The following is a 6,600-nucleotide window of genomic DNA, read 5'->3' as shown; positions in this document are numbered from 1 at the left end:
GGGTGAGCAGGCTCTGGCCTGATGAAGGGCTGGCTAAGCCAGTAGCCAAAGCCTGAATCACCTCCAAGCAGGTCACCAGAAGGGCTCATGGTGTCCCTTGTTGCAGAGGTTTATGAATTAAGTGAGAGTAATAATATACTTGTTGGTATAAAATATAAATATTGGTATAAAAGAAACAAATTTTATTTTATAGAACCAGTCAGAACTCCGTTGACATTTGGTAGGTAACAGATTTGGAATGCCAAATGGAAAGCCAGGGTGGTTGTGGTTCTGGGTGACCTGATCTAGTTCAAGATGTCCCTGCTCATTGCAGGACAACATGACTTTTGAAGGTCCCTTCCAACCCAAACTATTTTATGATTCTATGAATCAGTACTACAGGTTTTAGAAGAATTAACCCAAAATGTGCAGTCACTCACCAATAAGGTGAGGGATCTCAACCTCAAGGAGTTACCCTGAGTGGAATACTGACACAAGGGGAGGGTCCCTGACTACAGTCCTGCTGCTCCAAGGAGAATCAATTCAACCAACTAGCCGGTAGGATTCCATTTATATCCTTGGTCAAACCTGATCTGTGGTCAAATATGATCACATTAACCCTCACTGTCTGAGCTTCTTTACCTGTTGCACAACAGCAGCCACTATACAAATGTGACAGGGGTCAGCCTGCACAAGGGCAGTCACCATAACCAGGGCCAGCATAGCACAGCTGTGGCCTGAGGGCCTCTATTGCTGCTAGGGCTGCTGCTGCCACAGACCTTCATTCCCACCTGAAACACCACAGGAGGGTTTCATCAAAGTGCAGAATGAAGGGGCAGATGGACAGTCCCAAAACCTCTTGGCTGGAAGAGTTTTGACACAGAAAGTTTCCCAGGAAGGTAGAGGGTGTTCTCTTGGGGGCTTCAGGAGCTGGTTGGACAGAGACATGACCACCTTGATGCAGTGCTGGTGGTAGGTCCCTCCAGACCTCCTGAGGCTTCCCACTGGAACTGCCATGGGGTACCATAAGCAAGAATTGCTCAGCAGTGTCCAAGTTTCTTCCAGCCTCTGGAAGTGGTAGATCTGGGGACCAAAGGGAGAAGAGCATATGCCTTTCAGATCTGGATTTGGGATTCTTGTAAAGCTTTACAGCTAAATAATTGTAAATGTTTAATAAGCTCCAACAATGAGTACCAGTTTTGTATGCAACCTCCTTAATTTTTCAGAGAATCATCAATCAGATAATTTTGCCTCTCTTTAAAATCAGTAGAAGAGAATGAGTTATTCATTTTAAGCCAGCTGCAATCAGTCTCGGAGATCCCCATCCGGAAGAGCTCAAAGCAATTGCAATATTGAGTCAGGAAGGAGAGAGCTTTGTAAAAACAACCCTCGAAATCAAATCCCTGAAGATGCTTTTAGCATCTTTTCCTAAGGACTCCAGTTGGCCCATCAACCCTGCTGCCATTGGCAAAATTGCTCTGATGGCAACAGTGTCATCTTCGGGATGTGTCAGCAGCAGAGGATGCTGCTCCAGCATCCCACTGTGCCACAGGACAGGCTTGGTCAGTGCAGCAATGCTCAAGCTGCAAAATAATCCAGAAAGTTTCTTGCAAAGTTTTTCCCAGTTTGCTCATGTTTTCATGTGGGACCAGGCATGGTGAAACACGTTACAGGCCCTTAAAACAGGGTTACATCATCTTTATGAGACACAGGAGCTGCTTTCTGGTCTGAAAATTGTGTTGCTTAATGAATCTCAGTATAACAATCACTCTTTCTCTGCTTGCTGTTTTTCTTACACTGTGTAAACTAGAGTGAATTGCACATGAGTGCTTCTGTTTTCCTAAAAGAAATAAATTGGAAAAAAGGAAATAGTGGTTCATTTTTCCTCAGGCAATACAGAGATGTTTAATTTGATTATTTCAGATAATTTTGGTTGTATTGTTGCATTACACTAACCCTGGATTTTTTTCAGCAGTGCTGGTACTCTATGTTTCTGTAAGCAGAATTGAATGCACACTTAAAATGCTCATACCTTCTAAAACGTGAGCATCTGACCCCAAAAGAGGGGTTTTAGGAAGCTGGGGTTTCTCATGGGAGAAAAGGGTATTACAGAATTAGGGTATCTGGAGAGTCCCACCAGTGTCCCAGAGCTGCCTCCCTTGTGAAACACTTCACAGCAGGCTTGTATATTTGCTTGTCACCAGTGTGCACAGGCTTTTTGAAGTGTCGGGGGAGTCTTTTTTGGAACCTTGCATAATCTTTTCGTGTCTGGAATAGCTGGCAGCTCCTCAGTGTCAGAAAGGCGGGTCAGAGAAATCCTCTGTTTTATTTGTCCTCTAATAGTGTGATGGCTGTCATCTGCTGTTGGCATGCTGTTAGGTGGCCGTGCCCTCCTGGGTGCTGTGGTTGTCTCCAGCAGCCACTAGGTGCCAGTGCCGCTTTACGGGAGAGCAAGCGGCTGCTGAGCAGAGCAAAGCCCAGAGAAAATGTGGAATTTGGGCAGCTCGCCAGCGGTTAAATATAGCATCACTCATCGCAGTTGCTCTTCTCTCTCTCGGGCTGCTCTCCCTCAATGTATGGCCATTTGTGCCTCGTGTACGTGCTCGGGAGCCAAACAAAACTCCAACGTTCTGGTTTTTTTTCATCGTGGGACACAAGCTAGGATGAATTTGAGAAGCTTGTTTGTGTCCTCAGGCTGAGCCACCTTGCAGAGCTCCTTTGCAAAACTCTTTCCTCCTGCACAACATCCCAAACTTACCAACAGTATTTGGAGCTGTGGAAGAGGTGCTAAATTAGGCTCTGACCTGAGGCACAGGAGGGAAAGGGGAGAATCCCTCTGCTGTCTCTGGGATTTGATGCAGGCTTTTAGCATCTGTCTGATCCTATAGTTGCCTGGTGCTGTTTGGATACCTCCCACAGAGGATGTTTGTATGCAACCTATCTAGAGGTACACCAGCAGCTGTTTACTTTTTAATGCCTTCACAGCTGGGACTGCATATTCATAAGGTGAGTCTGGGGACCAAGGAACATCACTTTCCCAGTACCTCCATTAACAAGCTGCAAATGTGGATGTGTGCAGTCCCCATCTTCTGCAGGTAGCTGGAGCCAGGCCAGGACAAATCTCTAGCCATTGAGAAGTGTTCGAGGTAGCAGATCATCTACATAGAGAAAAAAAGCCTATGACAAGCACCTCCTGAAGAAGAGGGGCTAGTGGGTAGGGACTATCTAAGCCCCCACTGTCACTTAACAAAAGGCAGCTGAGAGCTGCAATTTTAGCTGAGACCAAGGTTTTGGGGTGATACAATAATTTCCAGCTTTTGAAAGAAAGGAGCAATCCATGAGAGCGCAGCTAGTGAACAACAGTGATTTGTGGTACCTGACTGGAATGTCACCCTTCAAAGGACTGTGTTGGGTTTCTTTTTACCTCCCAAAAAGGGAAATCCAGGTAGGTACATGATGGGGAGATGAGTTTGTTTATGGGAGATTTAGCTGAGCTAGTGGGAAAAGGGAGCCATGCAAGGTCAAAGATAAAGCAACTCCCCTTGAAAGTCACTGGAGACCTTCTACCATGGGCTTCTAGAGGGAGTTTCAGTGGGACATGGGAGATGATTTCCAGGTGGGATGTTTCAGGGTCTATCCAACTCCAAAGGTGAAGTTGTGCAATTCTCAGACATATTTTATTCTCTCTTTGCACCTCAGATGTGAGGTTCTGTGCTGTAGAGATCTCCAGGAAAAGGCTGGCTGGAAGAAGGGAGAAGGAAAATGCAGGTTATGTACCTGCTGTCTTAGATGTAGCCAAACATGTATCCATCTGCTGATTTTTCTGCCCCTTGATCTTCTGATCCCTCATGGCTCAAACATGTCATAGACTTGTTTGTGGAGGATGGATGTGGTTTTTGGCTTTGTCTTGCTATCCACTGGGTACCCACTTCTTCACAAATGACAAATTATGGTTTTTAAGTTGGGTTGTGGGTTTGAGATTTCTTGAAATATAATTCTTGCTCTCCAAAATAGATGCTGCTGAGCAAAAGGGAACAAGTTCTTTGTGAGGGGAAATATTTAAGCACGAAAGGAAATTCTGCCATTGCCCTAATTTCAAGGAAAATGAAAGCAGGACATCCGGAAGACCTAATGAAGTAAAATAACAAAACTGTCAGAGCTGCTGTTCTTACTAAAGCCCAGAATATAGCTGACCTCTTTCTAAGTCTGTAAGAACAATGTCAAGCTATTTTGGTGAAATCTCCTTTGGCTTGGCAGGGAGGCCTTTGGCTTAATGCTGTGTTCTGTCAGTAGCAAGGTATGAGGCCTTTCCCCCATTTCTTGGGCTCAGGATTTCTCTGGAAAGTTCTAAAACCAGAACCCTTTGTACTGGGTGTGGAAGCAAGAACTGCTGTTGCTCAGTCATTTAGCTATGATGGTCTTCAAGCAGCAGGTCCTCATCTGCTTAAAATGACCAGGGCTGTAGCTGCTCTTACCTATTGATGACCTGGCAACCAGCTCTTACCAAGGTGGGACCAATCCCTCATAGCCCTAAATCATGTATCGCCCCATCTACACCATTATTTTTTCACATTGCTGTCTCACTATTGATATCGCCCTCAAGACATCTCCACTGGGATCAGATGAGGAGCAAAGTTATTACCACTTAAATAAATTTATAGCAAAAGTGATTCCTGCAACATCAACAGATAAATAAATGTTGACCAAACAGGTGATGGAAAAAAATCCTAACCCTTTTATTTTTACTTAAAACTGTAGAAGTCTAACAGTGCTAATTTTCTGCTGTGTATGTATGCCAAGTGTCACCAAAGTGCATGTTGAAAGCACTCAGCATTGTTGAGCAGCTTGTGACCTTGCCTGTCTGACCTCAAATCGATCCCTAGAGACCAAAGTATGCTCTTATTTACCATGCATTGGATGACCCTTTCAGGTGAAACTTGGGGTATAAAAGGACTGAGGCATGTATGTTTGTTTAAAAAGTTTTAATGATATTTCAAAGTCCAGTTAATGTCCTTGGATTACTCTAGAATTACAGACTTGCTTCACAGAACTTAATCAAAGTTATAATTTCCTTGTAACGGATGATTGAGATGCCATTTCCCCTTTATTCTTTTTAAACATACATGATCATTGTCCAGTAAATGGATAGTGTGATTTTTCACTACACTTCATAGTGTTAAAACTCTATACAAATATTGTACTATGCGTACAAAAATAAGTGCTTCATGCACATACTTTTTAATACTGCTTCTTGGCCTTTTCTTTGACATCTTTCTGAACTTACATAAATAGCTGAAAAAGCAGACTAAAGTTATCAAACATGGAAAGTGAGAAACACTTTCTGCCAAAGGTAGCCTTTTAGAGAAAGAGAGAAAGATACATAGGTATGTTAACTCACTGGCAGTCAAACACTACTTAAAAGACATAGAAGAGAAAATAAAACCATACTCATAACACTCTCAGTTATTTTGCCCTGAAAAAGACAAGTTTGTCTTTTTCTGTGATGGCAAGCATACTGAACAGGAACCACAGAGGGCTTTAGGTTCACCTTATTGAGCTACTTTATAAATAGAAAGGGTCCAAAAGGACTGCAAAGTATACAGCTTACATGTTTTTGTTCCATTCCTAGTGAAATCAAGTCAGCCAAAGCATGAGAATACAAAAAACATAGCTCTTGGTAGTTAACACCTTTTCATGGACCATTGTGCTTTGTATAGCTTTGGGGATGCACAGGAAAAGCTCCACTTGAAATGACTTGTGCACTGTTATGTTACACATTTTAGAATGGATGAAAAATGTGGGGCCAGATCTATTGGAATCCATGGGCATCATCAACCTTGTCATAAATTCTCCCCCTGAAAGGGTTATTCTTTGTCCTAAACTGAGCAGATTAAAGTTTTCTTAGTGTGCATTACTTTATAGGATGTATTAGATAGGGTTAACCTGTCTGCAGTATTTTTCTAACACTGGGTTTCCCCTATATCTCTAGAGAATTTTGGCTCCTGCCTCAATCTGATAGCAAAAATGAGCAGATAATGCCTTTCCTGCTGAAACCTAAAGGGTGCTTACTGGTGCTCTCCAAAACAAGAGGTACCTTTACTTGACATGAACCCTCTTCCACTAAATTAAGGTTTGCAAGAACTGTAGCAGCCAGCAGCCTTGCTTTAATGTGTAAAGCAGCATTTATAGCCAGGCAGGCCTCTTTCCATCCTGTCAAAAATTTTCCCTGTATATAATTTAATTCTTCTAGAGGTGCCTTTTATTACTGGGCTGTGGCCTCTTGTGTTCTAATTAAGTAGAGAATTGGCCCCAGTGGTTAGTATTTTTCTGGTCCTCAATCTTAATAGTCCTAAAAGTTTTCCAGTCTTTCACTGAAAGTGCCATTTGATAGAAGATGGGAAAAATACACTGTTATTTGCTGTTTTGTGACTTGTGGGTATGGCTGGGAAGTAGCTAGCTAAGAGGAATGCTCTGCTGAATGCTTTTCTCCTGATTTAAAAATCTATTTAGAATTCAAGGGCATGCAGACTAGCCTGTTAGGGGTGGGCAGACACATTTATGGTAGTCTTTTTTCATTGGCTATGCCAAAATGAGTTTAAAAGGTGCTTGGGATGTCTGAAC

This window comes from Melopsittacus undulatus, chromosome 4, assembly GCF_012275295.1.
Source record: "Melopsittacus undulatus isolate bMelUnd1 chromosome 4, bMelUnd1.mat.Z, whole genome shotgun sequence".
Classification (NCBI taxonomy): Eukaryota; Metazoa; Chordata; class Aves; order Psittaciformes; family Psittaculidae; genus Melopsittacus; species Melopsittacus undulatus.
Note: the sequence above shows the minus strand (reverse complement) of the source record.